This window comes from Lissotriton helveticus, chromosome 11 (genome assembly GCF_964261635.1).
Source record: "Lissotriton helveticus chromosome 11, aLisHel1.1, whole genome shotgun sequence".
Lineage (NCBI taxonomy): Eukaryota > Metazoa > Chordata > Amphibia > Caudata > Salamandridae > Lissotriton > Lissotriton helveticus.
Genome location: NC_136072.1, coordinates 270,084,899 through 270,109,443, shown reverse-complemented (window position 1 = coordinate 270,109,443; position 24,545 = coordinate 270,084,899). Strand labels below are relative to the sequence as shown.

The window sequence follows — 24,545 nt, the reverse complement described above, 5'->3', positions numbered from 1 at the left end:
CTTGCTCCCTGACGTTCCGGCGTCATTATGCCTTCTGTTATATTTGTTTTTCAGAAAGCAGTCCAGAAAATCTGCCTCCACTAATCTTGGGCAGCATTAATCACCCTCTTCTCCATCTGAACTAGCCTGCAGCATTGCACCTTTTCCTACTGACCGACCGGCTGCCTTATCAGACTGGGAGGAGGGATCATCTAATGCATGCTTCCTATATGCTAATGTACTTTTCGCTTCATAATTCCATCTACACATGTAGATGAGCAGTGTTTGCCTCTTTGTGCCCTAGCTCGTTTCTAGATTTGCTGCTGTTGGAGAAACTCCACAGTCCCTACAGTTGTCAGTGATTTTAACAGAAAAAGCATCGTAAAAGTGTACACAACTGCTTTTCTCTGTGCATTTACTCTCCAGGTCGGGCTTTACTTTTTAATCTGCTGGTTAAAGCTATATTTTTAGAAGGCCTGCGGAACAGATTTCCACTTGTATCACTTGTACTTCATTCTTAACCTTTGAAATGCCCCACGTGAAAGTTGGTTTATCTGCTCACCAGGGTTTTCTCAGAGTGAAGCCATTTCACGCAAAAGTGGCCACTGAATTTTATATATCTTTGGTTGTTCCCTTAAGTACTTCCTCCATTCTCTTACCTAAAAGATGGAAAGGTTACCCACACCAGATCACAGAATGATTATGCACAGAACTCAAGTCTTGGCATACTGTTAACTGTTCATGAGGTTTGATGGGCGAAAGGAGTGTGAAAACTAGTTACAAAGGAAAGTATCTGTAGATGGCTTTCCTGATCTGTGAAATATTATTAGGGACTATTGGCTAAAAGTGTCCTTCTGTGTGGGAATGTGTTCACAGAACCCCAGGACTTTTAAATCTTCATCATTGTAAGTCTGCAGTTCTTGTACACATTGCATGTCCAACATGGCCATTGAGCATCTCCATAGTTTTTTGTAGCCGCTGAATCCCTGATGATTGCAGCCTCCACCTTTTGGCCATTTATTTGAAACTAGATTTGTGCTGTTTAAACCACCTACATCAGAAATATTAAAGACCGACAATTTTTAAATGTTGGATGTTTACTTGTTTGTAAGGTGGAATCCTGAGGATACAAGATATTGCTTAGTCCCATTCTTGCATTGTTTTTGCTCGTAAGCCAATGACCTGTTAAATGGGGTGCAAAAGTTGACTGAGCTGTTATGTTTCTCAGTGGTGAACACCCTATCAAGTTGTCTTTGTGTTGCCTGGACACCTTAAAAAGTTAATACGTGTCCATTCTTAATACATGGATGTAAATTTCCACAATTCTCTCATCACTGAATTGAGCAAATGACATAAGGAACATCTTAAAGCTGAATTTCGTTTGAAGATTGATTGTGGGATATTTAGTAGATACACAATATAAAGTGAATTACCGTTGTAGATTTAAATGAATACCTTAAAGTTAGACTTGCTTATGACATTCCTAGGAAGTTTTTCCCGAGTACCTTTTTCATTTGTTTAGTATTGTCTAAACACAGTCTTCGATTTCTCTTGTTGAAAGACCAATTGTCAACAACACCAATGATTGCAGGGATTTGGTTCAGCCCGTTGCTCATCATTGGTTGGATTTCTTGTCACTCATTTACTTCTTATTCACAGATTTTTCCTCCTCCTTTTTGTGTTCGTCACACATCTGAAGTGTAGCTTGTTTACCATCCTTTTGACTGGATGACTTGTCCTTTCACTGTTCAGTAAAAAAACTACTTTTTCACTTTCTTTTGCACTCTATGGGAGTACATGGCTTTTCTTGTTCTCTTCCCTGTGCTGCTTCTCCCTCATATGCCCATTCTTGTATCCCCAAGTTAGTCCATTGCTTGCCCTGCCCTTTCTGCTGCTCCGCATCTACCATGGCTCCCCAGAACACCCCCCCCCCCCGTTGGTGCATTTAGGGGAAAAAATAATTCTTTTAACTTTAAAGCCTTTTTTGGTTTGTTTCCATGAAGCCAGTCAGCTGCAGTTTGCTGCTGAGCTTCTGCCTTCTGAAAAGGTGCTTTTAAACTCCCTTTATTCATTTTTAGGGCGCACAGACAGTGCAGCTGTCTGGTTTGCTGAAGAAATCTAGGGGACTTTCAGAAAGTTGACCTAGGAATGGGTTCCGTCTATTGCTTACCATTGGCTTTGTGGTTTGTAACTCACATATTCTGTTTTTCTATTTTATGACTTTATTTGTTCTAGGGTGTCCAGCTAGAGTTTATCCCTCCCGTTGCCCAAACCTTGTCTACTGTATTCTTCCACAGACTCGCTTTCTGTAAACCCACCTTTAAATCTTGATCTCATTTAGTTACATTTGCTGTGCTTTCAAAGCCATAGGACCTATGTCCGTCTCTCTCGTGCAGGGAGCTTGGTGTCTATTTTTCTTTCTCTGGCTTCAAAGTGAGAGGATGTATGTGACAATCATGCTGCCTTTTGGGGGTGTGCGTGGGGAAGCCTGTAATGCTGTTTTTTTCCCCTAGCACACAGCAAAATGTAAATGTCTAAAACTGAACTGTACTGACAATCAACTCCATACATTGGGTGATGATCTTTCCACACATTATCGTGGTTTTCATTTCAGTTGAAGATGTGTTGTCTGTAATGGCAGTACTCTGCCATGCATACTCTGTTATTCCCCCTCCCCCCCCCCTGCACTGCACCATTGCACTCTACTCTGCACCACTCTCTTCCCCACTGCGTCATTGCACTTTTATCTGCACCACTCTATTCTGCGCATCTCTACTCTACACCACTCTGTTCTTTGCAATTTACACCACTCCACCCTACTCTGTGACACTGCACTCTATGCCGTTGCACTCTATACCCATGCATACTGCTCTGTGCCACTCAACTGTACACCAGAGCACTCTGGCATTCCCCTCTATGCCACTCTAATCTAATCTACTCTGCACCACTGCACCCTACTCTGAAACAATCTACCCTGCGCGACTCAGCTCTGTGCGCAACTCTATGCCACTTTACACCAGTCTACCCAAAACCAATGTACTTTATGCCAACCCTATTCTACACCACTGTACTTTGACCATATACTCTGCATCGCTTTATGCCAACCCATTCAAACCCACTCTACTTTACACCACTGCACTCTACGTCTCTTCACTCTATTCTGAAGCAATCTTCTCTGTGCCACTGCAGTCTACGCCACTCCATTCTAAGTTACTCTGTTTTACACCGCTGCACTCTATGCCGCTGCACTCTACACTATTGCGCACTACCCCACTTTAGTTAAAGCCAGTGCACTCTATGCCAATCTACTCTGTGCCACTGCTCTGTGTGCTACTGTACTGCACTATCGAGGAAAAGAGGGAGGAACCCTAGTACTGCGAAAAGGGACGGGGTATCCTGACCCGGAAGCTGTTCGTTGGTAGCAGGGAGGCCGAATTGTTTTTACAAATTGTTATTCTTTCTGTTGCATTATTCTCAGAGCAACCACACCAGTACTTAATCGCCAATTCTCGAAAACGGCAAAAAACTCAGATATCATCTAAAAATCATATTTTAAGTCACAGCACATTTGTTTACTCTATGGATGTATCAATGTAGATACGATTATTTTTTTAATATTTATCCAGAGTGATTTATCTGTGGCGCCAACGAACAAAACCCTCATTGAGTGGTTATCAATACTAAGGTTTCCATTATCAATAAAAACGCCACAGAGGAATATTTCCCCTTCTGTTTTCCAGCAAATTAAAATGCTAAGTCAGTTGTAGTAAACTCTGTCCTGAAGATGGTGAAGGAGATGCATCCTACCGAAACGCTGCGTCGATTTAGTTTTCTTGTGATGTTTACCATTAATAATGTATTAAGAATATGAGATATATTTTTTTTTTTGTAAAAAAAGAATGAGATTTTTAACCTACATGTGACCATATTGTTTTAATTGTAATAAATTCTTTTGATACTGTCATATTAATTTGTTTATCATTTGTATGTGTTTTTTTATATATCTGCATGGTCTGTTGCATAACCGTTATTACAGTACAAAGTTACGTGTCTAGCACATGATCCATACAAGTTGAATTGGAACTCACTTTGTCTTTACCACTATACTCCACGCCACACCATGTCACTGCGCCACTCTAGTCTGCGCCACTCTAGCCTGCCTTGCACCCTGCCAGTGCACTCTACACCAGTCTGCCCTGCACCACTGCACCCTGCCAGTGCACTCTAGCCCACCCTACCATGAACCACTGCACCCTGCCAGTGCACTCCTGCCCACTCTACTATTCACCAGTGCACCCTGCCAGTGCACTCTTGCCCACTCTAATATGCACCACTGTACCCTGCTAGTGCACTCTAGCCCACTCTAATATGCACCACTGCCCTCTGCCAGTGCACTCTTGTCCACTCTTAATATGCACCACTGCCCTCTGCCAGTGCACTCTGCCCCCCTCTACTATGTACCATGCCAGTGCACTCTACTCTACTCCACTCTACACTACTGCACTCTATATCTCTCAAGTCTAGGCGACCCCAAACCAATTCACTGCAACACCGCCGCTCTGCCCTGCGCCGCTCTTCCCTGCGCCGCACTGTTAAAGTACTTTGGAATCCTGTGCTCACTGCAGATTGCTTTCTGTAACAGGTAGATAAATGTTACTCTTTGCTATTGTTGCTTGGGGAATCTCATTTTTTTAAATGTTTTTTTGTCGTGCACAAACTTGTGTTATGTTGAAAAGTGAGGTAACCGATATTTCACAAGAGGAGAAAATGTGGATTGAACAGCTATTTCTGTTCAGATATCTCAATTAACTTGGCACTTATATCTGAATCTATTGGACAGTATGAATCGAGAAGTGCAAATGCTTGTTTGTTCCATTTGTTTGACTGTTTGGGGTTTTGTAAAAAGGCTTAAAGTGACCTTGTGCTAGATGATATTTATAGACTGATCTTCCATTTTAAATGGGTGTTTGTATTTGTTCTGTAATCTAATGCGGACTTCTTTTATTGCAGTTGTGAACCACTTGCCACAACACAGATTGGCACGTCAGACTCCTTTTGTCCAGCTCTTCTCCTGAGCATAAGGCTGTCGCTGTGCGTGAGAGGCATGTGGCCGTTTTGAATCTCGGCCAAAATTGTAAGCACTTTCATTTGTATTTTAAATTCCAATAGTGCACTCACATAGCATCTTTGTTTTACTACAGATTGGGTTGGATCAGCAATGCACTAGGATTTTCACCAACATAGTCCCTCATTTCTTTTTATTCTGTACATTGCCTCTGCAGATGTATAACTTGATTATGATTTTGTATTTACATTAATTCGTTTTTGTTCTACTCTATGCGCATTTATATATTGATTGTTGTACACTGTTCTGCAGGTTTGAGATTTTTCTGAAACTTGGAAGAGCATCCCTTTATGAGTTGTGGTTCTGCCAAGAATGTGCCTCAGCACAGTACCTGCTTTTAATATAACACATTTTCTATGCCAGCAAACTTTCTACCAGCTCTAGCCTTTTCTCTCCACTTCTCATATGATTCCCCCAGAGGTTCACACCGTGTTGCCTGCACGTTATCCTACCATCTCTTTCATGTTCCTCCCACACCAACAGTGACTTCTGTGTGGCCCAAGGCCATTTAGAGACAATTTGTTACTAACTTTTTACAAACGTCCACAATCTTGTAAATGAGAACTTGGAGTACTCACCTTTTATAATCAGTTAATTTCTGAAGATTTTTTTTTAATCTGTTTCAGTTGTATAACATTGTGTTGTGATTCAGGTGACCGTACCACTGTTGTGCTTTCCTTCAGATTGCTACTGCCTTAACTAGTCACAAGCCACTGGTTGTCAGCTGTGTCTGTGGAAGAACTTCCAAGATTCGTGCAACACTGGACATATCTATTTCCAGACTTAAACTAAAGAAGTTGAATAACTGCTTTTGGCGCTGTGGATGTAAACCAACAGACTCTAGCACTTTTTTGCACTGGTGGCACAGAAGCAGTGTGTCAGTATACACGGTGTGTGCCTGTATGTTTGGGTAGCAGGGTTCATGGTGGACGCCACTAGTGTCGATGTAATGTTCACATAATGTTAAAATTCATTAATTGGAAGCACTGCTTTTTTATCGCCACCTAACATTAGCACCAAAAACTGCACATGTGCCAATCTTCGGAAATGGTACTTTTTAGGTCGAAGTCTGCTAAGTGCATCTTGGGGACTTTCAGAAAGTTCATCTAGGAATGCATTCCGCCTGTTGCTTACAATTTGCTTTGTGGTTTATAACTCAAGTTTTCTAACTTTCCATTTGCTGGCTTTATTTGACTAAAGCCATCTTGAGTTCGTTCCTGCCGTAGCCCAAACATTGTTTACTATATTCTTCCACGGACTCTTTCTGTAAACAGGCCTTTACAGCTTGTTCTTATTTAGTCATGTTTGCTGCACATTCAAAGACAGAAGTAAAATGTCAGGCTCTCCCTTCCAGGCAGCTTGATGCTGAGGACCGAATGGTAAACCCAGACACTGGGTGCACAACCTACAATCCCACTTGGCTTCGAAAACGTAAATAAAATATGAACAAAATTATAACTGTTGGAATAATTTTATCAAAACGAAACGGTTGTCCAATGCTTTAATTACTTTATTGCTGGTGTGGTGATGCCAGTATTCCAAATTCATTCAGGATACAGCTCCAAAGATGTATCGGCAGCATATGCCAACTCAGTTCGTCAACAGTAGCATTTACATCGAAAACCCTTCGTCCGAGGGTAACAGTATTGTGAAAAACTACAAGGTCTTATAAGGAAATGCCATAGGAAAACGGTCTGCGATTCATGTTTGATAATTGATATCAATGTTCAATGCAAAGTGCAGATTTGTGCAAAAAACAGTAGGCAACAAGCCATAGAAAACAGGGTGAAATTAATCGAAGTGTCCAGGAGGAGCTCTTGAAAATAACATCACCAGACCAAAAAAAAAAAACAGATGCTCAGATTTACCCATCCTGTCTGCATTCAGTCATATAATTTCTTGATGTACTGAATGAATTACCCCTAGTGGGGCTTGGGGCAAAAGTATACAACAAAAACAACTGACTGCAATAACTTCTTGCTTTGCCACTGTTTTCACCCCCAGAGTTCAAAACCACATTTGACAACCTCATTAGAAGAATACAAATAATTAGATTCAATACACTAGGTGATGCCAATTGCACACATTTATTCAGTAAAACCATATTTTGGTGCGAATGCAATGGGCATCTCAATTCAAAATGTGTTGCCTGTAATCGCAGTGAGCTACCACATCATGCATGCCCCACACTGCGCCATTCCAGCACCTTCCACACTGTGCCATGCTACGACATGCCTCTACACTCTAATACAATCTGCGACATTCCACACCATTATGCTCACGACATTACAATCTATGCTGCTCACTCCCCTCGAAGCTAATCTACCCTACTCCAATCTACTACTCTCCAATCTATCTCCACTCTAACCCAATCTATCACCACTCTAACCCAATCTACCCCACTTCACTATGATCCAAGCTGCACCACGCTAACCAATTTACCCCACACTAATCTACATCAACTCTATTTACTCACTCCACACCAATCTACTCCAGATTACTCCAGTCTGCCCCACTTTAACCTGCCCCACCCTAACCCCGTCTACCCCACCCTAACCCCGTCTACCCCACCCTAACCCAGTCTACCCCACCCTAACCCAGTCTACCCCACTCTAACCCAGTCTACCCCACTCTAACCCAGTCTACCCCACTCTAACCCAGTCTACCCCACTCTAACCCAGTCTACCCCACTCTAACCCAGTCTACCCCACTCTAACCCAGTCTACCCCACTCTAACCCAGTCTACCCCACTCTAACCCAGTCTACCCCACTCTAACCCAGTCTACCCCACTCTAACCCAGTCTACCCCACTCTAACCCAGTCTACCCCACTCCACTCAGTCTAACGAATCAACCAACTCCAGTCTAACCCACCCACCCCAGTCCATCCTACTATAAACACCTCTCAAAACCACCACACTCCAATCTACCCCATCTCCCCACTGCAGTATACCCTACTCTATCACAATCTACCTCACTTCACCCCACTCCACTGCACCCTATTCCAATTTACCACCACTCCATTCCTGTCTACCCTACTCCACTCTAATTTACCCCTCTACAATCCTCCCCCGCTCTTCACCAATCAATCTCACTCCAGACTCCAATCTAACCCACCTCTTTCTACCCCACTCCTCTACCCCAATCTACCCACTACATTCTACCCCAATCAACTCCATACTACCACAAGCCTCTCCAGTCAAATCTAATCCACCACACTCCAATCTACCCTACCTCACTCCACCCAATCTGCCCCACTCTACTCCAGTCTGCCCCCAACTCTACTCCAGTCTGCCCGACTCCCTCAAATCTATCCCACTTGAATCCATCCCAAACTAGTCCACCCCAATGTACCACACTCACTCCACTCGAACTCACTCCACTCGAACTCACTCCACTCGAACTCACTCCACTCGAACTCACTCCACTCGAACTCACTCCACTCGAACTCACTCCACTCGAACTCACTCCACTCGAACTCACTCCACTCGAACTCACTCCACTCTAAGCCACTCCACTCTAAGCCACTCCACCTCACTCCAATCTACCCATTCCATCCCAATCTACCTTCCATCACAACAATCTACTCCATTTCCACCCACTCTAGCCCAGCCCATTCTATTCGATTTACAGTACTATAATCCACTCCAGTCTACCCCACTGCAACATACCCCACTCCACCCAATCTCTCCAGCTCCGCCCAATCTCCCCAGTTCTCCAATCTATCTCAAACCACCCTGCTCCATTCCAACCCATTCTACCCCACTCCACCCCCATGCTTGTTAAATGAGCATCTTAACATAGGTCAGAGTTTTATGATGCAGTATTGTGTGTGTTATTTATGATGTGGTTTTATCTGCATATTTCTAGGGTGAATATTGTAGTGGTGTGACAATACTGTTTATCTGGCAACTTTAACATTATGACTTTAGTGTTGTGATCCTTACGAGGCGTTGTCCAGTTTATATTGGAGTTTAAAATTTAGAGGAGGGGTGTTGTTGCATACAGAGTGCTGATTAATTTCTGATTAAAGCTCAAATATGGGCTACCAGAAGTGTGATGAGTACAAGTGATTGTACATAGTGATTGATGGTCTTCAACATTTTCAATACTCCCCTCACCCTTGGTCTTTAAGAATGAACAACAGCTTCCCCAGATTGACAAACATATTTTTTCACATTCACTAAAACATTAAATACTGCATGCAAGCTGAAGAATTTTATGGGTGGTTAAGAGCATACCTGCTAAAAAATTATATATACACAGCAGATTTGTAGTAGTGCTTTTGATTTTTGAAGGGTAAAACCTATTAGGCCAGCCAACCACTTATTTGACATGAGATTGTAGGTTAGAGGGGGGATGTTAAGAACATTTGTTCAAATCAATGTTTTATGTACTTTTTCCTACAAGAAAAGTGATTTATGAATTTGAAAAGCAGCAAGCAATATGTGTAAGGGAGCTTTGTATCTTACCGCATTATCTTACCCATACACCAACTGGTTCCATGTCAGTGCAACATCTCCAGCCAGTTCTGGCATTTTAGGCAAAATCACTTTGCATACTGACTTATTTTTAGCCCACCTCTCAGAGTTCATTGTGATTACAAGTCCCAAGATGCATTGCAATGTTGGTTAAAAATACTATGGCTGGCTGTAGTTGTTTCACAAGAAATGGGGCCACTTGGCCGCTCTGAACGGATTTACAATTCAGACATTGTAGTTCAATTTAGATACCCCTTTTACAAATGCTAACGAGTCAACTATGGCTGCTGGCAGCCCGGTCTTCCGTAAAGTGCAAAATGTTAAACATTGTATGATCCTTTATCAGAAATGAGGGGTAAGGAGGCTTTAAGAGTTATTTGAGCACCACTTTGACATCTACTTTCAGCCAGGATATGAGTGACAAAAGAAGCTACTGACGACCTGTTACAGAGTGGAAACTATTTTCATTCTCTAAACACACAGCACTGTTTTCAGCATGTTTGTCTATGTTGTCCAGGGGCATACTAATTGCTTTTCTTGGGCAGATCCTGCACCCCATCTCAAATCAATTTGTGCCCACTGTAGGAAGACCTCTGCTATCATTCGCTAATTGTGGCGTTGTCCGTTTTGTCTTTTAGCGATAAGAGAAGTCTGAGAAAACTAGTTGTTTTTTCGGCATTAGTGTGACACTGGGTGGGGGGCTTTGTGAAGGTGAGCAGTCTTTATATTAGTTACCAAATAGAGGTTTAGGTCCCAGGTCCCAGATACACAGATCCGACAGCACCCTTAGTTAGGGTTATGACTTAAGCAAATTCAAGCCAACTTTTTGGCCATGTTTTCACAAGACCCGTTCTCTTCTTCACAGAAATGTGTTGACCTTGCAAGAGAACCTCCTTTGGGGTGTTGCGCGGTTTTCCCTGCTCCCATCCTTCCTGGTTGGGGTGCCTTGAATTGGTGATGCAACGAGGTGCAAGAAGTTGGGCTCCAAGGCAATTTGATTACCTTCCCAAAGCTTTCCTATTTCTTCTTGCATTGTACATTTACCAGGGTCCGCAATATTTCAGATTATGTCTGGAAGAGTGAGTGTGACACCTGGTGGCTGGGATACCAGAGTATCATGCAGCAGGTCACAAATCAGTACGTTGTGGGCCACCCATGTATTCAATATCTGGTTTGCCATCATGGCTTAGTTCTGCCTCCAGGCCTTTGATCTGAGTTCTTGCCTGCTCTCTACTTTTGTTCTTGTACTCTCTTTTAGGTCTCTCCTAGCGTTGCAGCGCATGCGCTGCTCGCTCTGCGAGACCTCTTGTGATCAAGGAGATTTCGGAAGTGGAGTGGAAGCTCCGCCCGTGCTTTTTATTGGCGTGAGTCACACTTTGTGGTAAACGCTCGCTTTCTTATTTGAGTGAGGCTTGTTTGTTCCCTCCCTGTCTCCTTTTCGGGTCGCCCACCCGGACTGGATCGTTTGCTCGCGGCTTGACACAGCGTCTCTTAATTAGCCGCCAATCACTTTTTTCTTGTAGTACAACAATGGCAACTCCCTGCAGAGGAGTTCTCAGTTGTGCGCTCTGCTTTCGCAAGGGCGCTCGCGCTTACCCGGGTGTTGAATAACATGAGTGCCAAACGATACCCAGGAGCCATACCAGGCGATGCTTACGGATTTAAAAAGCCGTCCTCGGACCCGCTTAGTTCTGCTAACCAATCCACTTAGCACAAGTCCCTCTGCCCTCGCAATTTTTATCTGGACACTCTGCAACCATGCCATTTCCCGTGTGCTCTTCTAGAGCTGCTCGCGCGCACATAATGTGTGGAGGCAGTGAAGGAGGAGTCGGAGTGCAGCGTACAACTGCACCTCTCCAGAAGGCTGCTACATTCAGCCTGCCTCACACCCACAAGTGACTACCACCGGCCGCCCCCTCCCCCAGGAGGCTGGAACATTCAGCTCCCTCGCACACTCATCCCCGCCCTCCCTAGGGGGTTGACTCAGTCAGCTTGTCTCACTCTCACAGGTGACTATCACATTCAGCAGCCCCCCACCTACGCAATAGAGGGTGCAATGAATTTTAACAATCTGCACCAATTTCCCACACGCAACAGCAACCACACTGGTTACTGCCCAAATCTGCGCCAATTTCTCAACCCAAGTGATTGCAGCTCCACAGAATATTGTTAAATTAGGCGCCAAGTTTCTCGCCCCGGCCCTCTCTCAGTACTGCACCTCAACACAGGGTTATTTCTTCAACAAACAATCCCCCAGCACCACGGTGACTGGTGCAATCAGCGCATCTTCCTCTCTGCATTCAGCACCTTCCGTCCCATATACGCACCCTGGCACAGGCAACCGCAGCAGTCCGCATCCCTTTCTCACTCCCAGCGCACCGCATGCCCAGACTGCGCCCCTTTCTCATGCTACAGGGACATCCAGCTGCACTGCCAGAATCAGCTGTCTGGAAGATAACTGGAGGCTGCTGCGAGGGGAGACACCCACCTTGCCAGACTGAACTACTCTGGGGGCTAAGGAGGTGTGCCTGAAAGGCTGCACAACTTCTCCTGCTGAAAGTCCCTTTATCTCCCCGCAGAAGCCCAGGCTGTGCTCTCACCCTGGGAAAGAGTGAAGTGACTTCAAGCAGAGAAAGTTACAAAAAGCTGGAGTTAGGACAGGAATGCAGAGGGCGACGAGTGATGTCTGCGAGGGCCTCTCCGTATCTCCAGCCAACCCTGACGGAGGTTGATGCACACTGCAGACACTGGCGTTTTGTCTTTACTGTTTTAGTGCTTGTCGCCGGTTTAAATTTGCGATCATTTTCCTTCAACTTTACAGTTTATTGGCAGCTGTAACCAACCCGCCCCTTTGCCTCTGTACACAGAGTGTATATTTATTGTTAGAACTGGAGCCGTTGCTGTTGTGTTCACATACAGGCGCAATTTCTTCTTAATGATGCAAGAGAACCGTGGGTGGGGAGCCAAGCGCAACTATTGGCGAATTAAAGGTGGTAGACAGGGCTTTAAGTGAAATTAAAAAGCTGTGGGGTCTCTCAAAGGGGCGAGGCTAATGTAATTAGGGCATGCCTTAAAAAGAGAGCTACAAATCTGTGCTTAGCATAGAGTGCTGCCGACTGATAATTTGCTGCTTCTGTCATTGCATCCAAACATATAATTCATAGGGTGACCAGATTCTCAAAGCCAGCATTAGCAATGCAGTAGGTCTCGCATTTATGCGAGTTTGAGCTATTGACATTGCAAATAACAAAGCCTTTTATTTTTCTTTTAGTTTTTAAAACCGAAATAAAAGGCATTGTCATTTACAGTGCCAATACTTAAACTTGCGTAAATGCGAGACCTATTGCATTGCAAATGCCTGTTTAGGCCATGGCTCTAGACAACATGTGTGCGCTATCGTAAACAGAGACATGCTGTGTGGTCTTACAGCCCTCCCATAGGCTTCCCATTTGCTGGCACCATTGTCACTCCATCTTTTGTTCTCCCCATTTGTCAAGGGCATGCATATGACATGCCTCTTCCGGTGTTTAGCCCTCCCCGACAGCATTGCCCAACTTCTTTTAAACATATTTAGCTGCTATTTTCATCCATTGTTTCGGGGACTACTTTCTAATTTTTTTATTTATGCCGTGCCCATGTTGCTGCCTGGCTCCTGTTGCCCGCAGCCACGGCTTCCTCCTCCTGTGCTGGGGACCTACAGCCGGTCTGTTTTACCCGTTTTTATATTTATTTTGTTTAGTAAAATGTACTTTTTTTTGCTGCTTTCAGCATTTATTATTGGTGTGTGTTTGTGGCCTGTCTTACACTGCTGCGTTTCATGTTTTGCTTTTTTCTGAACATGAAGTGATTTGCCCAGAATATCAGGATGTTGAGCTTATGCCGACAGGATTTTAAACCAGTTCTCTACATTTCTAATATTGGCATCTGTGTCCTTAAAGCCACATCTTAAAATTAACCTACCTGGGGAGGAGCTACGCTAGCAAACAAGATGGCTGCTTAGGCTCCCGGCTCCGCCGACCTCCGTCTCCTGCCAGATGATCCTGTCGATAATCCTGTTTTTACGCCCGACCTCCGTGTGGATGAACCGGTGTACATTCCGATAGTGCAATCCCGAGAACTTAACCGGCTTGGTAGACGGAGTTACGTCGAGTTAAAGTTTGCGGCCTAGTCCAGCTGGAGAGCTGGGGCCTCGAGTACTGGCCCAGCCGGGTTGGAGGGAGAGGGGACGTGGCACGAATGCGGCTGTGGGTGGAGGACCCTGTCCCGTGGACCCGGTTTGCCGCCTCCGGGGTTCGGTGGGTCGGGGTCTTCGCTCGCGGCAGCGGATTACAGATCGCTGCCGCGGAGAACGATTAGTCACCCTCCGACGCCGTCCGTTCCGCTCTTGTCTGTTCCGCCGGAGAGACCGGGCTCTCTGGGGGAAGTGAATATGGTCGGTTCTGAGCGAGGAGAGATGGACCGGACGGAGCGTGAGCCGTCGCTGAAGACAGTATTGGCAGCCATTGGGCCACTTCATTCACATGTGGATGCCCTGGTTCACAAAATGATCGCGGGCCTACTTGAGACAGGGTTTGTGAGACCGGACTCTGCTCCACTGCAAGAACTGCAACCAGCTAAGATTCCCACGATGACCATTTTGACTCCGGACGAGGACCCCGTGAGACAAGAGGTGTCGAAGCCCTTGGTCAGTGCATTGAAGGATCGTGAACATGGTGCTTCGAACGTATTGTTACGCTTACCATCACTGCGGACTGTGGGAGAATTGATTGGCGTTCCCTTCCCGGAGACTCCTGTTAGTAACTGTTTCTGGACTACAACACCATCTTTTCCCTCGCTGGTTACAGTACGGTTTTGGAGGAAACCGCATTGGGACTTTCCGTCAATGAGGGAGCTTTTCTGTGCGGATGGGGTTCTTAAAGACTTAACGTTTTTGATTTGTCTCGGACTGAATTTTTTTGGGCTCTTTTCGCACTTTGATTCTCCTGTGGACGAGGTGGTCCCACCGGGAGGGGTTCACATGATAGATCGGAAGGGCCAAGGCTGAGATCGATCAACTGGGTTGGATACTATGGCCTTAATGGATGTGGGATTTGTTAATGTTGGACTCACCGGAGGTTGGGCGGTGTATTACGGCTCCCCCTGATTTTGCTTTTTATGTATTTTTGGATAGAATTGTGTTTTCATCGCAGGGGTTGCTTGTTTATGGCGGGGGGTAGAGGGAACCGGGAGCCCGTACGGAAATGCCCTCCCCCATTTTCTCCTTTTAGAACTTAGTTAGTTGGGGTGACAGGCACACTGCTAGTTGGGGTTAGGCGACAGCCATATGCAGGGGTGCAGTGTGGGGGGGGGGGATGGGTTTATTGTTTTGTCTTTGTTTTCGTTTTTATGTTCAAAATCCGATTCATATCCTGATATTGGGTGCCTTCCTGAGGGGTTATCCTGTTTGGTGGGTGGACGGGTCCTAGGGGTGGCTGTGTTTACGAGATCTTCTACAATGTATTGCCTTTAATTGCTGCAAGCTGGTAGCGGTCGTTGTTTTGCCCACTGTTCTATCGTGTTACGCTTTCCCGCCACTCGAAATTGCCATATTTTTTAAATCCTGTTCCTATGGGTGGTGGACTTGTGAATAATGTCGATAAGTTTGGACTGATATATTTATTGTATTTTATACGGCCGTACGCCACTTCATCTTGAGATTCAGCTTTCACCTTGGGGATTATCCGTCTATTACTCACCATATGTTTGTATAACTGTTCCTTACTCCATGATGTAAGGCATCTGCCGTTGTTTTTTCTTGTTTTTTCAATAATAAAAGGATTTATAAAACAACAAAAAAATTAACCTACCTGTGATAAAGAAGGATGACAAAGGTTATCTATTAATGCTGCTCAGGCAAACAAGGGCTGCCTCCGAACTGGGAAGAATGCCTGCAACTGTCCATTGTTTCATAGTGCCCGCTATGTGGCAGGTGCTAAACTCCCATACCAGTGATGGCCATAGTAAATGCATTTTTTGTACAGCATCTGTCAGATTTCCAAGCCAGGACACAGGAGTAGACGATGTTTCCCAACACCCCCTCGCCTCAACCGTCGCCCAGACGATTAAACAAGTCCGAGTTCCAGCTAAAACGCGGGGGAAAGGGGAATGGGAGGAAAAACAGAGACAGCCTCCGCGTAGAAGAACTTGAGTCCTCGTCCGCTTCTGGTCTGTTCAGCTAGGTGAATAGTCACTGCACCTGTGGAGACAACATGAATATATACACACAGTAACCTTTCCTCAACCGTATGGTTTAGCTATCGGGTTTCTTTAAAATTTACCCCTGATAGACCTGGGCTATTGCTGCTCTCTATTGTGGTTGGTGATGGAAGTTGAATACTGATATCTGTTAACAGGAATAATTCACTATTAATTTCGCTCAGAACCTTATTACTCTGTAAATATTTTTTGTTCTGCCACTGTTCTTACCAGCAGTGTATTAGCTTCACTCTTTTACTCAAACGGAGAAAGTATCAACACTACTCCTCCAGAATACTCTTGCAGGTTTCCTCAATGGACAATGGCTCTACTGAAATAACAATTGAAAAACTCTCGGTACCTTATCCTTCTTGAGAATATGGACTGTCTTCACCTGTAACGTTTGTTACTTCGAGTTCACCAATTGTCTCTGCAGCTACAGTCCGATGAATTCTCGATGTCTGAAGTTGCTCCCACGTCGCGCATCCGTTTACTGCTCTACAATTAACTAACTAAACGATAAGCGTTCCTCGAATAGTAACTAAGATTATGTATTCCTCTCAAATTGCGGCGTGAGGAGGAGACACTTGCTCCTCAATCCGAAGCCAAATTGAAGTGCGCAGTTCTCTTCTCTTCACTGAACGCACGCTTAACGAGCTCAGCTGCCCGCAACACTAGACCGCTGGCCTGAAGGCAAGCGGTAACGTCTGCTCCATCTTTCTAGGGAAAGAGTACTTGATGCGTTTGACACAGTGGCGAAGCAACACGATTGAACCCTGATGTCGCCGCAATTTGCCAAAACGTTTCTTCTGTGTTCCCCAGCGCAGACACTTAGACCTTTTCGCTCTGGTTTTCGGCTGAGTGATTGCAGTAATCCTGACAGCATCTTTGATTTGCTCCCAGTTTAGTTTACGTTGCACAAAGAGCTGAGCAGCAGTCCCTCAACTCATCAATCTGCTGTAGTGGGTGCATTCTTGAGAATTATGTTGAAATTGTACCAACTAGTGCTTGTCTAAGTTATGTGTGATTTTATGTTCTTTAGTTTGACTGTTATTTCGTTTTTATTAGGTCTTGACTGAGCCAGCGCGCATGAGCTGCTCTGCGAGGATTTTAGTAAGGGCTTTTAAACTCTAAACACACGCTCGTGAGTATGCTTATTTTTTTTTTTTTTATCACCCGCTATTGGGCTTTGCATGCGTCTTTCTAAAAAAGACTGCACGCAATTGGCCCAAGGCAGGTGCATGTCCTGCCTTCTCTGTCCCCTGGCCTAGGGTGCTCGGGAGCGAGCAGCAGCATGGCCGGGTGCCATCTGTTTTTAATTAGCAGCGGGGAGCGCCCAGGCTGCCATCTGTTCCGTATCAGGTTTCAGCTTTCACTTTTGCGTCTTACAGCGTGCACACCACTCGTGGGCTTGTTTTTTTTAGCTTTCAGGTGCGCCCCTCCCATCATCTCCTCAGCAATTTATTTATTCTCACTTTCACGGTGGGAGTGCGGTAAGGTTCCCACGGCGTATGGCAGGAGGCCTTCTGTCCCCGCTCTGGGTCTTGCTGGTTAATGTTCTCCCTGCTTGCGCAAGCCACCTGAAATGCCCCATAACATTCCAATAGTTGTTGCTCTGTAACTGCTAGCAGCAGTTTTTGCTGCTCACGGGAGAGAGTTTTCCTTTGAAAAACCGTGACCAAATTTGTCTCTGTATTGAATGGTAAGTATTTTGGCGATATTTACAGTGCCAGCTTTGGGACTTCGGCAAGGGATTTATAAGCCTAGTAATTTTCGCACCAGGGTTTGTTGAAGGGAGAGTTTAGCAGCTCTTAAGTACAGAGCTGTTTTGTTGCACCTTCATCCTTAACTTACCACTCTTCCAAGCTAATTTGCACTTCTTGGGCTCCTGGTCTAAGTACTGATAAAGCGTCTGCCCTGAAAGAATAGTTCACAAACCAGCAACGCTGTATTATGTTGCATGCCATACTCCTTAACAAACTAGCAAACCTGGGTTCAGGTTAAGATGCCAAATGAACTGAGCACACCATCGAACTCTGTGACCTACTCGACTCTTCCTCCCCTGACGTCGCCTTCCCGACGGCGACCTGGAGGAACACCTCCTCGGCACCCGACATCGCCAGAGCCATTCCTGATTGCTACAAGATCACCCACAGGGATCTCACTAACTGAGCAGCAGCAGCAGGAGGAATCGCCATCGTTCACAGAAACACCCTCAGAATCTCGACCAGCACCAACGACCCCCTCCTCAACGCTGAACACCTGCACTTCTAGATCCACATCGACCCCAACACCACCCTCAGAGGAACCCTCATCTACAGCCCCCCCCCCGGCCACAGTTCAGCGACTCCATTGCAGACTACATCAGCACGCACGCCCTTGCGTCCGCAGACTACATCCTCCTTGGTGACCTGAACTTCCACCTCCACACCAACGACAGCAACTCCACCACCCTGCTCCACAATCTTGCCAACCTCGAACTTAAACAGCTCGTCACAACTCCCACCCACTCCGCCAGACAACCTCGACCCAATCTTCTCCGCCAGCAACCACGTTACGGTCAGCCACACCACCGAACTCCACTGGACCAACCACCGCTGCATCCACTTCTCCTTAGAGAAGCCCACCGAGCACCATCACACACAACGGGCCCCCCACCGCTGCTGGAGCAAAGTCACTGCAGACCAGCTAAACATCACCCTCACCTGAAACCTACCTACTGACACCACCAACACCGACACAGCCGCACCGCAACCTCAAGCAATGGATTGACGACTGCGCCAACACTCTCGCCCAGATCAAGAAACCCTCTAACAGACGCTCGGACAGAGAGGCCACCTGGTTCACTGCCGAGCTCCAGGCATCCAAGCAGGCCTGCCGCAGGCTCGGGAACAAGTGGCACCACAAATAGACACTGCACAGCAATTCAGCCTACAAGAGCGCCATCCTCAGACACCACCAACTCATCCGAACCACCAAAAGGACCTCCTTCAAAGAACGCATCGACCATAATGCACACAACAGCAAAGAGCTTTTCAACATCGTGAAGGAACTCTCCAACCCCAGCTCCAACTCGGACATCCTGCCATCGCAAGACCTCTGCGACTCCCTAGCCACCTTCTTCCACTGCGAAATCGCAGACATCCACGACCGCTTCAAGAACCAGGCCCCGACAGATACCGACATTTCAGACTCTCCGCCCCCCCCCAGCCACACCGACCCCCTGCTCTCCTGGACCCATGTCAATGACGAAGACCCCATCAAAACCATGAACACCATCCACTCCGGCTCACCATCAGACCCTTGCCCGCACCACATCTTCAACAAAGCAAGCTCCACCATCGCACCCCATCTCCGCAAGATCATCAACAATTCCTTCGAGACCGCCACCTTCCTGGAAAGCTGGAAGCACACAGAGATCAAGACCCTACTCAAGAAACCCAAGGTGGACCCCAAGGACCTCTAGAACCTCCAGCCCATCTCCCTACTCCCATTCCCGGTGAAAGTAATAGAGAAGATTGTCAACAGGCAACTGATTTCCTTCCTCGAAGATAACAACATCCTGGACCCGTCCCAATTCGGATTCCGCAGCAACCACAGCACCGAAACACCCCTCATCGCTGCCACCGACGACATCAGGGCCCTGCTGGACAACTGAGAAACCGCAGCCCTCATCCTCCTGGACCTATCTGCTGCCTTCGACACCGTCTGCCACCACACCCTATGCACACGCCTCCACAACGCAGGAATCTGTGACAAAGCTCTGGACTGGACCTCCTCCTTCCTCACTGGCAGAATCCAGAATGTCCGCCTCTTTCCATTCCGATCTAAAGACACCATAATCATTTGCTGCGTACCCCAAGGATCGTCCGTCCGACACTATTCAACGTCTACATGGCTCTGCTTGCTAAGATCGTACAACCTCAACATCCTCTCATACGCTGACGACACCCAGCTCATCCTCTCCCTCATCAAGGCCCCCACCACCGCCGCCAAAACCAACCTCCATAAAGGTATGAAGGCCATCGCAGAATGGATGAGGAACAGCCGCCTGAAACTGAACTCCGACAAGACGGAGGTCCTCCTCATCGGATCCACCCCCTCTGCCTGGGATGACTCATGGTGGATGGCCGCACTGGGAGCTGCAACGACACCCACTGACCACCCACGCAACCTGGGGGTCATACTGGACTTATCGCTGTCTATGACCCAGCAAGTCAACGCCGTCTCCTCCTCCTGCTTCAACATCCTCCGCACGCTCTTCAAGATCTACAGATGGATCCCCACTGAAACCGAAGGATGGTCACCCAGGCCCTTGTCAGCAGCAGGCTGGACTACGGCAATGCCCTCTACGCTGGAACCTGAGCCAAACTCCAAAAACGACTACAACGCATACAGAACGCCTCTGCACGCCTCATCCTCGACATCCACAGCCACATCACAGCCCACCTGAAAGGCCCGTACTGGCTCTCCGTCAACAAGAGGATCACCTTCAAGCTATTCACCCACGCTCACAAAGCACTCCACATCGCCGGATCAGCGTACCTCTACAAAGGACTCCCCTTCTACACCCCAAACCGCCAGCTCCGCGGACCTCTCCATCGCCACCGTCCCCTGCATCCGACAAGCGACCGCCAGCGGCAGATCTTTCTCCCACCTCTCCTCCAACTCCCTCCCCTTCTGCCTACGACAGACCCAGGACCTGCTGACTTTCAGGAGACTTCAAGTCCTGGCTGTTCGAGCAGTAGCAGACCCCCCCCTCCCCCCCCCCCCCCCCCCCCCCGCAGCGCTTACAAATGGATTGATTGATTTAAAAATACAAGTCGATACATAACTAAAGATCTACAGTAACGTCCAGCTGGTCTAGTGCACGCAACTAATGAAGACAACCACTCTAAAACAGCCTAATATGCAATTAACTAGAAGACTTAACACTAACCCTACAAACTAGCGTACACATCTGCAAAACACCTCGACACCTCGGCAGGTGTAAGTGCTATTTAAATCTACACTGCAATGTCCACTACAAGCTGAATTTCTTTTAGATGCTTAATCTCTTATTTTATTTTCCTGAATAAAAAGTACAGTTTCAGAGGTTCAAGGTGGCTCCTTCTTGAATCTTTTGAGGCCCCTAAAAGTGAGTGCGAGGCCTGAGCAGCAGGGTGAATTAGTGTGCGCTGGTACACTGCACTGGGTTGAGCCGCCTCCCTTCCCCCCTGAATCTTACTACTTTGTTCTCCTTTGCCTGTTTGCTGATTTTAGATGAGATTGTCTCATGTGTCCTTAAAAGCTCTTGCAGAGTTAGGAGTGAACAATTCTGACTGTTCACACTACTACTCTGTTTGCTTATGCATATGTCCAGGTCAGTAATGTGTGGTGGTGGATGTCAAACTTTAGGCTGGAGACTGAGGCTACAAAGAGAAAAGATATCTAGTGTCTCCGATCACTATGGTGTGAAGCGTGTCAGTCTGCCTTCAGAATAAGTTCTTCAGGGGGTATATTTGAATTTTTGTAGAATATTGAGGCATTTATATACATCTTTTAATTTCTTTTCAGAAAGTTGATGTGAATTTTGCACGGTTTCTAATTTGAATGCAAGCAGAGTAACTGTTTTCCGAATTCCATGAACAACAAGCATTGGCATTGCCAATAGGTCTCGCTTGGGGACCTTATAAGTATTTAGTTTTGAAGCACAATATCCCCACCCCCTTTCCGTTTGCACCTCTGTAGGCTCGGTAAATAAAATGATACAACATGGCAAGGGTCTACAGGTGCCCCCAATCCTTCCAGGCGCTTTAACAAAACACGTGTGGAGAGGCCACAGCAGAGGCCACAGTATTAACAGGGGCTGACGTTACGTTACATGAGACAATAGTGACAGTTGTACAAGTATCAAGAGCAACAAAATCTAATTGTAGTTGTAATGCAGTTTAATTAAGTTTGATTAAATTAACACACCTGATAACACACAGAAATAATCAGTGACTTGAAAGACAGGGTTTTGTCACGTTTAGGCTTAGGTACCTCGCTGGGGAGGCTTCGATGGAGCGGGATGTCTGTGGAGGGTGAGGGGCCTGACGCCCTGTGAGAAGCTCACGCGCACAGAGACTTTAACATGACAATGGCGGCCGCTGAAAGGCTCCCCTGGAAGTGCTGGGACACAGCGTCATTACCACCTTCAGTGAGGCGACGGTCCGTGCCGGTAAGACCCGTCTCTCATCGCCCCTGACTGGGCGCGGCAGACAGGGAGAGCTCGGAGGCCATCTGGCAGGAAGGGCGACAGGCTGCGACTGGGCTAACGACGGGAAGAGCTCACTCACCTAAGAGCTGGGGCGCAGGGGTATCTTGAAAGACGGTCAGATCACATTATCGAGGCCTCCTGAGCGCCTGAATGCTATGATGAGTAACGGCCGGCTTGGAAGGGGTCACATTACCTCAGATGTATTTACTTTAGGAGGAGTACATTGTAACGTGAGGAGGGGTGGAAGGAAAGCAAACAGCAGAACGCACAAAATGGCCAATTTGGATGTAATCAAACAATGTAAGACGAAAACAATACGTTTGCATTTCATGGAGTGTTTCTCCTTTTTGGTAAATCTACCAATATCACTTTTGTGATCGCTATTATACTGGGAGTGGGAGGTTATGTGGTCTAGCGGCTAGAGCTGCAGACATGCAACTGGGTAACTAGGTTAGACAAACCCGTTTACACTGATTCAATAAGTACACACATTTGAACGGGCGGACATGAGCAAGAACAAGTGAGCATGTTACAAAAGCAAACGTTACGTTACATGAGACAATAGTGACAGTTGTGCAAGTATCAAGAGCAACAAAATACAAGAGGTAGCAAACGATATGTGACGTGCATGTCTTGTAGAGGGGGAGGAGGGAGGAGAAATGCTTGAACAAAAAAAAAATGCGTGCGCCGGGAAAGGAAGGCAGAGAAGGGGAGGGGGGAGGAGAAATGCGAGACGGCGGGCAGGGGAGCGGCGAAAATGACTAATTAGGGGAGGAGAAGCCGCAGAGCGCACGCTGGGCGAAGCCCTTTGATGTGCTCTGCGGCAAATGGAGGGAGGCTGATGCGCGTTCATGTTTGAACACGTGGTTCACATGAACTGAATGAAAACGCCATGAAAACGCCAGCAAAAAGCTGGTGGTTTCATGATGTTTTCGCCGCTTGAATTCTCGCTCCGCTCGATGCGCATGCGCGCATCGATAGGTCGCGAGACCTAAAAACTCTCCCAACAGCCATTGTTTTGCCAAATGCATATTACTTAATTGGTCACAAACGGACTGAATTTTAGTCACCTGCTGCAGAGGTGTTTGTGTCCAGTAATTTTCAGGGGACAATAACAGTAAATAAGTCTTGTGATAACACAGATCTCTCCAGCAAGTTGATTTATGTCTAGTCAGTGTTGACTGCTCATAAAGCATCATAGAAAGTTAAAGCACAACCTGCAGATCACATTTGTATTTTATCTAGATAGCGGAGTATTCCTGCTTTTGTCAGATCCTTCTGTTTGCAGCACATAAGTTAACATCCTTCTAGTATAGCACAGTGAGCTGTGAACCAGAATCAAACTGGCATGCAAACTGTAAAGCATAGGTTCTCATTTTCCCCTCCACTTTCGGTATTATAAAAGCTTAAACAATTGTCCCCGTGGGTAGTTTTAAAGTCTTATTAGTTTAGACACATCCTCTCTCCCCTCCTAGCCACTGCTTTACGTTTTAGATCCCGACTTTGTTTTCCCAGACCAAGCATTCATATCTGTATGATGTAGCTCCTAAACCTTGTAACACTCATTGTCTTTTGTAACATTCTCTGTACACTGATTTACTTAAGAAATGATTAATTGTCTCTCGTTTGCGAGATATAAAACGCTGCGACACCCTACATTGAGGTGAGTAGCGATATAAAGGAAATTAAATGAAGACTAAAAGCTTTTAAATTGTTGTTAATGTGATTACCCAACAGACGCTACAAATGTCAATCTTATTGTGCATGCATCTTTTACATGCATGAGTTCAACAAAGTCAAGAAACTGTCTCCAAAATATAGTTTCTCTTAAATACTTGTAAAGTTTTCCTCCATCCCATTGGCATTTAGCTGTTAGTCTTCAGATACCTCCCAACCATGATGAGACTCCTTCAGAAGAAGGGTGATATCCCTAAAACTGAGTTCTTTGTATTCGGCCCAGCTGGAAGTTCAAATTATAAATCCCATTTACCTCCAGTTGCTGCTCCGAACTAAAAGCAGACATGTGGGTGCTTCTGAATGTGTCCTGGAGTCAAAACTTCACTGTGACAAATTCACCAGATTTCACTGGGCCCGCCCTGGATCCGTTCAGTAATAGCTGCCGGTTCTTGGATTGGATCATATTTCAAGGCTAGTGAGGATGGCATTTCATTTTATTCACATTGTGCCACATATCCTGGCATCCTTAGTTTAAAGTAAAATGAATAAATAGAAGTCAATGGGTCGCACTCCGACTCCACCCACCAGCGGGTGAACCCCAGGAGCATCACGGTAGATGCAGTTCTGTAGCGAGTGCGCTATTTCGAAAGTTCGTGTGTATATGCAAGTTTGCAGCACCAACTCTGGACACCGGTGTTTCGGAATTATTGTTCCTCGTCAGCAGAGTGTAGGTCGGTCAGGGGTTTGCTGTGCAGGCTGCCAAATGTTCTCAGGTTGATACCTCTCATTGACTTCTAAAATGAATAAAT

General features: G+C 46.2%; 1 protein-coding gene across 11 annotated transcripts in view; it reads left to right on the top strand.

The window, feature by feature from the left end:
- The window catches only part of TRIP12 (thyroid hormone receptor interactor 12), a 1,008,257-nt gene that overhangs the window by 57,732 nt on the left and 925,980 nt on the right, over positions 1-24,545 (top strand). For all 11 annotated transcript variants that reach the window (XM_078668151.1, XM_078668159.1, XM_078668158.1 and 8 more), the window contains exon 2: positions 4,990-5,113. The gene's annotated coding sequence lies outside the window, so the exon portion shown is untranslated. The remainder of the gene's footprint in view (positions 1-4,989; positions 5,114-24,545) is intronic.